Source organism: Bidens hawaiensis, unplaced genomic scaffold, assembly GCF_021521415.1.
Source record: "Bidens hawaiensis isolate Kalapana, Puna unplaced genomic scaffold, B.hawaiensis_p1.1 tig00027298_1, whole genome shotgun sequence".
NCBI lineage: Eukaryota > Viridiplantae > Streptophyta > Magnoliopsida > Asterales > Asteraceae > Bidens > Bidens hawaiensis.
The window spans coordinates 151,039-163,781 of NW_027494406.1; the positions used below are offsets into that span (position 1 = coordinate 151,039).

At 36.2% G+C, this 12,743-nt stretch overlaps 2 pseudogenes; one reads left to right on the forward strand and one right to left on the reverse strand.

The window, feature by feature from the left end:
- Nucleotides 1–1,072: 1,072 nt before the first annotated feature.
- Nucleotides 1,073–1,818, forward strand: LOC143575120 (ethylene-responsive transcription factor ERF039 pseudogene; annotated as a pseudogene).
- Nucleotides 1,819–8,659: 6,841 nt separating this feature from the next.
- Nucleotides 8,660–10,761, reverse strand: LOC143575106 (splicing factor-like protein 1 pseudogene; annotated as a pseudogene).
- Between the last annotated feature and the right edge of the window lie 1,982 nt (nt 10,762–12,743).

Sequence of the window (12,743 nt, forward strand, 5' to 3'; positions counted from 1 at the left end):
TTTTTTTTACATAACAGAAAGTGAGATACATGATGTAATACTTAGTTATATGCGTAACGAGTCTTTGATGCACCTATAAATTACACGCACACAAAACATGGTTATTTTCTAAGTTTCTCACTAATAGAATGATATAGAAAGATCGAAGTTTATGATTTTTGACTAAAGAGTCTTGATAGATAAGCCAAATACAACTGTTTGAACTTTGGAAACCCTTTTTCCAGTTAAAAATTATTGCCAAATTTAATGATTTTATTGTATTAAGTACACATTGCTAAAGCATTGGTTTCTTTATGTAAGGAGTTGCCCTAAATAGTCATTTATGTAAGATTTAAGCTTTTTCTTTTTCTATCACTTTATTCCACCTATTTCTTTGTGAATAAGTTAGTGTTGCCCCATTGTTTAAATGTCAAATTCAGGATTATAATATTTATAAATTGCAAATTATTTTGGATTTATCTATACAAGTCTATTTAAATTCGTCAAATTACCCAAATCTAAGAAGTTAGGGGTGCCTCTCAGCCTCTGTGTGTTTTGTAGGTGCTCACCATGTACACAAATGTTCATTTTTGTTTTAAATTATAATAATCTATGACCGAAAAACTCACAAAATTCCAATAATATTTTGTTAACCACTAGAATTAGATAAAATAAAAATTGCACCAAGTAGGTGACTTCGTAAGAGTTAAAGATATATAGTCAGTGAGACTAGGATTCGAATCCGAAACCCTTGTTACTTTGTTAGTGTATCACCCTTAGAAGTTTACAAATAACGTTTTAGATAATAACAAAATTAAATTATTATTATTTTTATAACTACTACATTAATTCGTCGATTATTTGATAAGAAAACATAAGAGCTTCTAGCCTAATGATATCAAACAATATACATAGTGGTGTTCCTTTCCAGGTGGGGTGATGTTTGAGTCCTATAGTTGATAAAGATATAGATTTAGAAGTAATATCAATATTTTCATTTATAACTATAGAAAAAGAAAAAAATATTTGATGAGAACAGGAAAGGAAAAGGTAAAGAAAAAAAAAAGAAGAAGAATACTAAAAAGAAAGGGTTATATATAAGAACAACACTTGCCCATATTCTTATATTCTTGTACAAGACCTCTAAGCTTACTTCCCCACATGCTCTAATATCCTTTACCTACTGCCATCACTATAGAATAACATGAATCACACCACCACCACCTCCTCCTCTTCCTCCATCACCACCGCCACCCCGACCGCCAAACGGCCCAAAGATGTTGTGTTAAGCAATGAAGTCACCAAAAAGACCAAGAAAACTGGCATTGTTCATGATCACCCCATATACCACGGGGTACGAAGGCGGAGTTGGGGAAAATGGGTATCTGAAATCCGCGAGCCAAAGAAAAAGTCTAGAATTTGGCTTGGGACATTTGATACCCCAGAGATGGCGGCTAGAGCCCATGATGTAGCCGCCATCTCGATCAAAGGCCCCTCAGCTATCCTGAACTTCCCTGAACTGGCTCACCAGTTCCCCAAGCCGGCTTCTAATTCGCCTAGAGACATCCAAGGGGCCGCACTTAAAGCCGCAAGCACTTTTGCATGGAGAGACCTGAATTTGAATAAAAATGAACCTGACCCGACTCAAGTTGAGCTTGATCCATGTTCTTCATCTTCTCCTCAAAGTGATATAACGGATGACCCGTTTCTTGATCTTCCGGATCTTTATATGGATCTTGGAGACCGGGTTTTTTACACATTGCCGGAGAAAATCACTAGTAGTAATGAATTCTGGCCAGAAGATCATTTCTTGTGGAACTATAGTTAGACTAGTGTTTATGCAAATAATAAAAAAAAGTAATAATAACTAGAAACCCAAATTTTAATTATTTGTTGAAGCGAAAGCAATATTGTCTTTTTCCTCATTTTTGTAAATTATTCAAGTTAATTATTGGTTAGTTTTGCTTTGCATGACTCCTAGTGGAGTAGATAGCAAGTTTTCTTAATTTATTATCGTTTTAAGCTACATAAATTAGCTTATTAATTTTTTATTAACTTTTATTTATTTATACAAATATACACACTTATTACATACATGATAATGTAAAACAATCACATGCAACACGTTGCTATGTAGTACACACCAAAGGTGCTTATAGCAAATTCATTTTATTTCTATTTAACTTAATAATTTATCATGAGCAAAAGGGGAATTAACAAAATAAAAGGGAATATAATATAATTAAAGATAAGGCAGGAAGAAATCACATGTAGGTATGAGTGAGTCTGAAGTAAGAATCTTCCAGGTCAATGAGTCATGGAAATGTATCAATTTTGTCTCTAAATATTCCTTGGTTTTATTTGTGCTAGATCTAGGAAGTATTTTCACATCTTGGGATCTCTATTGGACTCGATAATTATGTCATATATTATATACATATAGTATAGCAAAAGAAAATGTTGCTTCCTACTCGCATTATAAGTGTTTAATGTAACATTTCTTTTACAAGTCATGCAAGGATAGTGAAGCAAATATAAATTTAAAATTAATATGATCTTCTAGAGTTTAATTGCATTAATTTAATCTTCATGATACCCTAGATTTTTATTTTTGTTTTTGTTCCTAATCAGCTTTTAACACATGGTCCACTCATAATTTTAAGATTCTTTATTCTCAAAAACTTATAAATATGATGTCTTATAAAATTCCGAATATATCGCATTGCGCGTCTTTTTTTTCTAAGCTTTATTGTAAAGTTTATTCAGCTTAATTAAAATGTATGCTTTGACATGCTTATTTTTACGTTTCTATATAAATTTTATTTAAAACCGGATCTTACAAAACACCTTATTGAGTATGAATATATGGTGGAAGCTATCTATTTGCCGCGTACATGGCAACATTTTTTATTTCACGCTCATATATAACACATGGCCTTAGCTAGTGGCGCACTTGTAAGGTTAACTTAAGGTGAGAGCGGCAGCCCATGTTTTACCCACAGGCTCCATCTCCTTCATTGCGTCAATTTGTGAAAGAAGACTAAACAAAAATAGCGACAAAATTCGAATAATAAATGGAGTTTTAACATATATGTGTATAGCGGGTCAACATAATCATTGTGAAAGATTTTCATAAAAGAAATTGAGTATTTGTTGTTGTATTTATTTTTGAATTATATCATTGATTTTCATAAGTACTAATGAAATATTGTCAACCTAAAAATGATCTCAACACGATTCAGCTAAGAGATATCGATGCATCTATGCATATTAAAACTTATGTCACATACTGGACATGTGAAAAAATCTTAATGATTAGATATGTTTAAGGAATATATGGCTAGGGTAATATGAATGATTTTGATTTGTAGGTGTGTAAATTACATACTTAAGAAGAATGTACTAGACTTATAAACATTTCGTTCCAGTATAATTTTTTAATAATTAATTTATCCATTGGGGGATTAGTTATTATCTTGCTGATTAACCAAACAATTTATTGTTCGTCACTAAGATGCAAGTTTGATAATATCACTGTATATGCTTTATTATCATAACATATAATTATATGATAATATAGTATTGTATTGATGTTTCACCAACAAATCCAGACACAAAACATAAAATTATTAATGTTGGTAAAATGTATATAACTAGTGATGGTGGACAAATTTACTCATTCAATTCCATATGCCACGTGTTACTTATAATGGAGCCAAAGCAATAGTATATTATGTGGCACATCATGAACCATGATAGTTTTCATTCTTTTATTATTATTTTTCCTCTAAGCCAAGATTAGCAATTGGCACGTTTCTAACAGTTACAACCCAAAATGACAAACAATAGTAATTTAGACTATACATAGTGGTTTTACTTTAAGAACATCTTCAGCTTCCTCTCCATTAACCTGGAAGAAAGTCAACCCTTACCTGACGTTTCTTACAAAACGCTCAAGCCCCCTGGGGGCGGTCTACCCGGGCGTTTTGGGGATCCCCCCCCCCCCCCCTTCCAAAATGTCCCACTACATATGGTCTTACAAGTTTACTATATCCAACCTACATCACTTAAACCAATAGACTTCGATTTTTTTAACCCCTCATATAAAGTTTAGAATCTTTATTTTTTCCGCTATTTTGTTTGAGCACATGATTCCATTGAAGATTTTATTGTTCATTGCTACCATACACTCCAAATTGTGACCCGAACTGTTGCTTGAATTCTATCCCTTTTTGTGTTTTATTTCAACCCAAATGAGTTTGATCATTCATAATTTCATGACATTGAAACTGAAAAGCATAAAAAGATGGAAGCTTACATCAACTTATAATGCTTTGTCAAACCGCGTCCACCATCGTGCATGTGATCAACAAGTGATCTACTGTGAACAAAATGGATAGGAAAAACCTGATAGACCGATATATTAATAAAGATTAATAAAATAATTATATTTTTATTTAATATATTATTATATTCTTACATATTTTAACCAATAACAATTGAATGATAAACAATTAAGACTGTTAATTAAGTGGTATTTTTCTAGTAACAACACTGTTTATGATTTTCAGTATTTTTATTAAAGTATAAAAACAAATGTCATTTTCAAACATTTTGAAGGTTTGGGGAGTAGATGTAACTATTTAAGGATGGTAGTGGGTGTGGTAAAAGCCAAGGGACCATTGGAAATGAATGAAGAGATGTAAATGATCGGAACATGCTTTTCATGCTTTTCATGCATTACCATTTTTGTTTCTACTGTCTTCATTTCATCATCATTTCGGACATGTTTGGGACAACATATCCTCCATCCCATCAACTCCACATATTTTGAAGTTTTTTTTTTTAATCTTTTTTAATGACTAAATATTATACTATAAAGAGTTTGATCTTTTAAGCTTTCTATTTCATACCTTAACCACTCTACCATTCTACCAAATTTTGAGTTTTCTTTGCATGCCTTGCTCAAACAAATGCTAACTAATTCAGATATTCCTTTTTATATGTTTAAAAAAATGTATAAAATACTAAAAAAAAACTTTTATATATGTCTTGATGATTCACTATTCATTTAGAGCAATTCATTATCAAAGATAGTTACTTATTTCTTAAAACAATTAATCCATCATTTGACTTATTATTGTTTTCCAAAATAGATGATTATATGAAAAGAACACTATAATATAGTTTACACAAACAAAAAGGTGTGCATATATATACAGCAGCCTGATAATGAAATTTAAACATATAGTAACAATGTAACATTGAATCTAAAAATAATAAATATATATAAATAAGACTAAAAGAGAAGACCATCAAAATTTTAATGTATAATAAAAGAAAAGGACAAGAATTAACTTGAACCTCTATGCAAGAAAAGGCCCACTTGGGATTAAAAGCCTACAAAAGAGGACCAATCTCCTCACACATAGGCAAGTGCCCAAGCTAACAAGCAACTTATGTAAATGACCAATATTTTTCTTGGGACCATTGCACCATAATTATATGCGCACCATCACCATTGCAATGATGAACCTTTTTCTTCTCCATTGTAACAATGGGGTCATTATAACGGCGGTGCGGTTCGATTGTAATTTTGGCGTTTGAAGTGTTCCTACAACATAAACTATCATTAGCAACATCATGAATATGTATTTCAACACCACAAAATAGTGAATGGGTAAACGAGAACAAGTGAAACAAGTGATCAGTATTGAATGAATTGTCTTTCTCTTGTAATTAAAGTCATATTTGAGCATTTACACTACCTAAAATAGTAATTAATAAATTTATTATACCAAGCATGAATTTAGACGGTATGGATGTGTTGGTTATATTTGACACATGGCAATATCTTTTACGTCTTAATCAGCTTTTACCTACGGTGACTGTAATACTAATTACCTGTAGCACATTTTTATAATTTATAACATTTATACATTATAATAGCTAACGATAAAGGATCTAGTTTATCACCCGAATGAGTTTCGTTCTAACCTTGTTGAAACATCCATGTTTCCATTTTCTAATACGAAAAGAACCAGAGAAACATCAAACTGAAAAGGTCTACCAAGAGGGAGAAATAGAAAACCTATTAAATGTCAAACAAACCCGCAGTTTATTAGTTGGCAAGACTTCTAAACTGCGTCTTCCTTTTCTAGAGACGTTTTTATAGTTTTTAAAGAATCCCTCTCATCATATTAGTAACAGGATCATTATGTTTTCAAGTGTAATGTAGGAAATGACCGCCTTTCGCTATTATCGTTCACAATAGTAACTAGTAGCTACTACAAGGAGATAGGTAGGTGAAGCATAACTAGACATATCAATAATTTACTACTAAACAGATAGATGTTGCCGGTTGCCATCCCACAGGCATTAAGATCTTACACAAATAGTATATACAAAATTAGGAATGACATGCACACACAGTCAGCCACAAATGTACCGACCGACATTATAAACGACCTAACAAAAGGACTTTGATCAGATAGAATCCAGAGATCTGAAATTCTGAATTCAAAACAACACCTATATTTGGATTTCGGGTGCATTGAAATTCACTAGTTGGTTGATAGTAGAATGACCAGAATTCACTGAACGCTACGTCGCAAGTGATTGTGATCCTGCATCAAAAAACAACAGATAACCTTAATTTGCAAAAGCGAAGGTTAAACTAAAGGGAAGCTTTTGCAGACCATGGTGATCCTGCATCAAAGAACATGAAAATGATAGTTTTGCAGACTGGATACATATATGATATATATAAACCTCAAAACAAACTTACTGATTTATAAATCAAACCTTCGTGTCTGTAGATGCAGACGGCAGGCTGAAACTAAGCAGAGTATACTAAGCCACGAAGAACATGTGAAATCACTACAAAAAAGTTTAAACAGTACCACCATGAAATTATTAGCCGATTAATCCAGCAAGCAGATGTCAAGTATTATTAGCCGATTACAAGTTCAAGAGAAAGCAAATGTCAAGTATTATTAGCCGATTAATCCAGCAAGCAGAAGAACAACAGCAATTCATGACACCAATGCCAGCTGTAAGTATGACCACATTCTGAATAGTCTGAAATTTCCAACAAGTTGAGGTAAGCAAGACGAAACAAATTAACTTAATTAAAGCTCCAATAAACCTAGAGTCTGGCCAAATAATATAAAGCATAAGCACGAAAGGTTATCAACTATGGTACGTCATACCATGCCAAATCAAAAAACTTAGTGACAGCTTGCCATCTGAAGGTTAAAGATAAGATTACGTACAGCTCCGTGTTCAAAACGTCTCAACCGAGAATTCTATAGACAATTTATAATATTGTCTTCCATTTTCCTATTTAACAAGCTTTAAGCAATAAGAAAAAGAGAAATCAGTAAGCATAAAAATGCTAAACAAATTTTATGATGGTAATGCAAGCCTTCCATATCCGTGCCTCCAAGTTTTCAATAAGATTGCAGATAAAAAAATTTGTCAAAAACACAACCATCAATAACATGGAAGAGAAGATAGTACGAATTAAAATTTGTTTTTAGTAGTTTAATTTGGTACCATTCTCTCATCCATGTTGTTGATGGTTGTAATTCAAGCAACTTTTTCAGCTGCAATCTTCTTGAAAACTAGAAAACGCAAGTACCGCATGGACTTGCAGTACCACAACACCACCACAAAATGTTATTTTGCCATTTGTAGTTGTTTCCTTATTTTTTTTTTTGGCAAAAGGCTTGTTAAATAGGAGAATAAAAGACAATATTAGAACTTAGCACTTAGAAGTTAACTGTTGTTTCGTCTCAAGGATTCTATGTTGGACGTTGAATATGGAACCGCACACAATCTTAAATTCTAACCTTCAGTTGGATTCATGACCATATAGCTTATTTGGCTTTATAATGTTCGATTTAACCTTCAAAAGTTTGTTCTACAATACTGGGAAAGAAAAAGCTAACGTCACTTTGGTTAGATATGGGTTACACAAGTCTTGATTAGGAGCAACTATGGTACCTACAGATGTAGTATCTGTCATGCATCACTCATCTATTTGCATTTGAAAATTGGAAAAGTCCATAAACATTTTGTTTTTGTTGTTTCTCCATTTGGGATACACACTTTTAAGAAAAAAACCATTAAAAAGAAAAACAGAAAATATAGCCAATAGTGATTCTCTAGTCGTGGTACAAATTTCGCAAACCTAAACGCTGTTTTTTATTTGCTAGTCTAAACACATAGGCAGATAACCTTAATATTGTATGCAGTATGCTCAAAGTTACTTCTATAAATGCATGATTGTGTGTGCACACAAATACTTTTCATCCTAAAAATATTTCATGGGTATCTAATTATTGTAGTTTTGATAGTTCTGATGACTACCTCAGCTCCAAATCAAGTTTCACTTCAATATGCGCATGTAGAAGCTTCTCAATTATTAGATTATATGCTTATAATACCTGTTTTACACAAGTCACAAGTGTAAGTCATATCTTATACCATATCTTTGTTTACAACATCAAGAAACATTAAATGGAACAAAAACCGCTTTAACTATGCGAGAAACAAATATTGATGACCTAAACTAGGAAACAGGAGGTACTTAATGAAGACGCCGCTTGTGGAGTGAGAACACAATGTTATAACTTATAAGTGACTGCCAAATCTAATAGGCGGTCGAATGTAATTCTACTACAAATATTAGCAAGCGAAACAAAACAAAAAACACAGCTTCTCCATTTTGGTATTTCATGGACAGTGATTACCATCTTGCCTCACAAACCTACCACAACATACTGTGAAATATAGTATAACTTGAAAACTGTTGACTAAAAACTTATGGTATACCCTTCTCAAGAACTTTACTAAAAACTTAAATCCTAACGAAATCATGTGACCAAAGCAAGAAAGGTGGAAAATATGGTGCATACTTACAGCGAAACCATAAACTGCTACATTTCATCTCAGCCATAAATTCTCATGCTCCGAGTCTGCACCATAAGCAGTTTGTTTAACTTGCTCGGCAGACGAAACATGTGAACTTGAAAACCATGGTGCACTTGCAAAACTAGGCTGCTCAACTACTGACTGAGGCGCAGGCTGTGTATGAGATGGCAGACAATAATAAGAAGAGTAACTCATTGAAACCGACGGATACGCGCTTTGGGCATTTGGTGTTATCCCAGCCATAGAATTACCATAAACATTACTAGAAGCAGTTTCAGTAGCTGACATGTTTTGAGGTACGGGAAGAGGATATTGAACGCCATAAGACTGCATCTGTTGGCCCGTGAATGGGGGCGGAGGAGGAGGAGGATAAGAAGCATAAGATTGAGGCTATGGCCGCGGTGGTCCCCAAGGAACATAAGCACCAATGGGCCCACCTGATGTCATCTGCTGAGGTGGATATCCACCTGCATAAGTAGGCACAGGTGGACCAGGGGGTACTGCAGGTTGAGGTTGCTTTCCTGCAACTGCAACTCTTACTGCAATTACTCTCCCGTCTAACCGATAACCGTTCATGCTAGCAATGGCTTTATCAGCCTGTGATACATCAGAATACTTCACAAATCCATAACCTTTACTCACCCCGGTAATCTTATCTTTAATCACCTTCGCCATTACTATATCCCCAAAAGGCGAAAACAATCTAATCAAAGCATCATCTTCAAAAGTAGAAGGTAAGTACCCAATATACAAATTTGTATCATCAATCTCTTTACCAATCCCAACACCCGTTCTTCCGTTTAAACTACTTGAAGAACCCATTACAGGCGAAGGCGCGCTTTGCTTAGCGACACCTTCCGGAGGAGTCTCGCCAACCTCCACCAAGAAACTCTGATACACATCATCCATTTTCTTCTCGGGAGTCCCCTTAATAGGAAAGTCAACACTCAGGTGCCCACCATCACCACATATCTTACACAAAACATCACTTTTAAAACTCGACAACCGAAACCGACACACAAACTGTCTATGCCCGGTTTCACCACACAACCTACAACATTCATCATCTCTAACCGTTCCATTCAAAGCCGCAAGCTCCCGAAGCTGCTGCCTCTTATGTTCATTCAGCCCCTCATCAACCGGACGCAACAACTTCTCCACCATCCCAACCGCCGCATCAAGCCCTTCTCGCGTCTCCGCTTCCACCAAAACATGCAAACCCTCATCCTCCCCAACCTTCAAATCACGCTTTTTCCAGATCCTCCCGTCCTTCACCGGCCCTTTACCGCGTATAACAATCCTCGCGCCCGTCTCCTTCTCCATCCGCTTCTGCGTGTTCCCTCTCGGCCCAATAATAAGTCCAAGAAAATTATATCCCGGATACTCCTTCATCAGAATGTATAACTTCCTTTGAAGCTTCAAAGGCCGGTAATCGGCAGGCGGTTTAAAACTCGGGTTTCGTTCAATCAGCTGTTTAATAATATCCTGTCTCTCTTTATTTAACCTTTCCCTAGCCCTAAACTGCCTAGTGTTTATTCTAATTCCTAAATTATCATAAACAGGGTCCGGTGACGGTGACTGTGGCCTAGAACCTTCCGGACGGTCATCTAATTGATCTAATTATCGGCCGGAGTTTAATATTGTATTGATTTGAATTAACCTAATATTTAGGGTTTGAATTTGGGGATCTATATCTATACCTCCGGCCATGAAATCCGGTAATTGGAATACGGGTTTTGGATCGTTGTCTGTCCACCGTGGCTTCCGCTTCTTGCTGCCGTTGGACGGCGGCGGGGCCCACCGGCTCCGCCTTGAGGTTAGGGTTTGGAGGGAAAGAGGATTCATGGTGTATTTGTTAAAAGATTATTTTGAATGAAAAAAGATTTAAAAATATGGCTATTTATATATGATTGAATATTAAGGCATGTTTGGGATTGACTTTGAAAACTAATAGATGTTTTCAAAAAGCCAATAAGCTAAAATATGTTTGGCAATTACGAAAATCCTTTTCATTTTTGTTTTTTAAAAGAGTTAAAAAACAGTTTTCTAAAAGCCTCAAATCCTGACTTTTCAAAATTGCTTTTTGAAAAAGCCAATAAACCAATAAGCATTTTTCAAACTCAATCTCAAGCATGCTCTTAATTCTCAAGAAAACTCATTGGACTCGAACTTGGAGAAAAATTAACTTCAAAATTTTTTTGGGTTTGTAAATACGACAACTAGCTCCATGTTCTTATACAAGATTAAACTAAAAATTGATGTATTGATATGTTTATTGTTCCAATGTGTTGTTCCGGACACGCAAACCGGCCCACGTCAAACCGGCCCAGGTCCATCACGTGAGAGGTAAATCAGCCTCACTCAGCGGCAAGGTGATTGGCGCTTAGGATCGGTTTCGAACCCACGACCTCTAGGTTATTGTTCCAAGTCTTCACACCCTTAACCAACTGAGCTCCCCGTTCTTATACAAGATTAGACTAAAGATTGATTTTGAAGAGGTATGTACCCGCCTCAACACCGAGCAAGGCGGGTCAACCCACAAGATAAACACATTATGAAGGCACAAAGCCAAAACCTATGCGCATGGCGCATACAAAACATGCTCAGGCATCATATGCCCAGGCACACATATGCTCGCGCATCACATATGCGCGCGGCGCATATCACATGCTCGTGCATATCACATCTGCCCAGGCACACATATGCTCGCGCATCACATATGCGCGCGGCGCATATCACATGCTCGTGCATATCACATCTGCGCATGAAATATCTGCGCGTGAGAATAAAGAGAAGACCTCGCGCATCCTCAGGATGGGCGCATATCACACATGCACATAATCGACCTCGCCCTTATCCAAATCAGGATTAGGGCAACCTTGATTGTGCACGTCAGACAACCTTCCAGAAGGCATCTTTTTAAGGAATAAGAATATGCTGATGTTGACAGCTGCCAAATGAAAGGTCGACAACTCAGCATGACACATGTGCTACCACGTGATTACAACCAACGAGAAAGCGCCAGGTGTCCCAGAGGACACGTGGCGCAGTGCGATTGGAGGAGGCCAACGAGGTTGAGCCTAATCAGTGGAAACCCTAGCACTATAAATACAGCATCAACTCCACTTTGATGGACACATTCATACTCAATCATTAACAGTTACAGACACATTGATTCACATTGAAGCATATTCAATCACACAATCATACAGAGTAACATACAGTATTCAGCTATTAAGCAATACTCTCCCAATTCCCTTACTCTCACATTATTATCTTCTCCTACACATACTTATTCTCACGCCGGAGGGTTACCCCAAAGAGGACCCCTCTGTCCCTTTCTGAGGGGTAAGTAACGGCGCTGTTCATTTTGTAGGTGGAAGAACACTGATCCAGAAGAACCATCGGTGAAATAGTATAATCACACCCGAGGAAAGTAGATCTGCTACCAGTGAGTAGATCCACGTTTCTTCATTGGCGCCATCCACTGTTACATCGGCAATCAGATCTAATCAGATCTACAAAAAAATCAATCACCATGGTTTCTGGCATTCGTAACGTTGATCAAGCTCTGGAGGATATTGAACGTGAGGGTGTTAACGACGGACAGCAGGTTCTGAGGGTTCCGCGTGATTCTACGCGTACCACCAGCAACCGTCCCTTCGTCACAACCCCTCACGGCCAGACTGAAACTCCTCCAGACGATCTCGCGTTACAAAATATGGCCGGCGCGAAACTGAAAGGACCAATGGGTCCAGAAGAAGAAACAAATGATCCGAATGAATGGCTCATAAACGAGCGGCGGCGTCTGATGGAAAAGTACAACG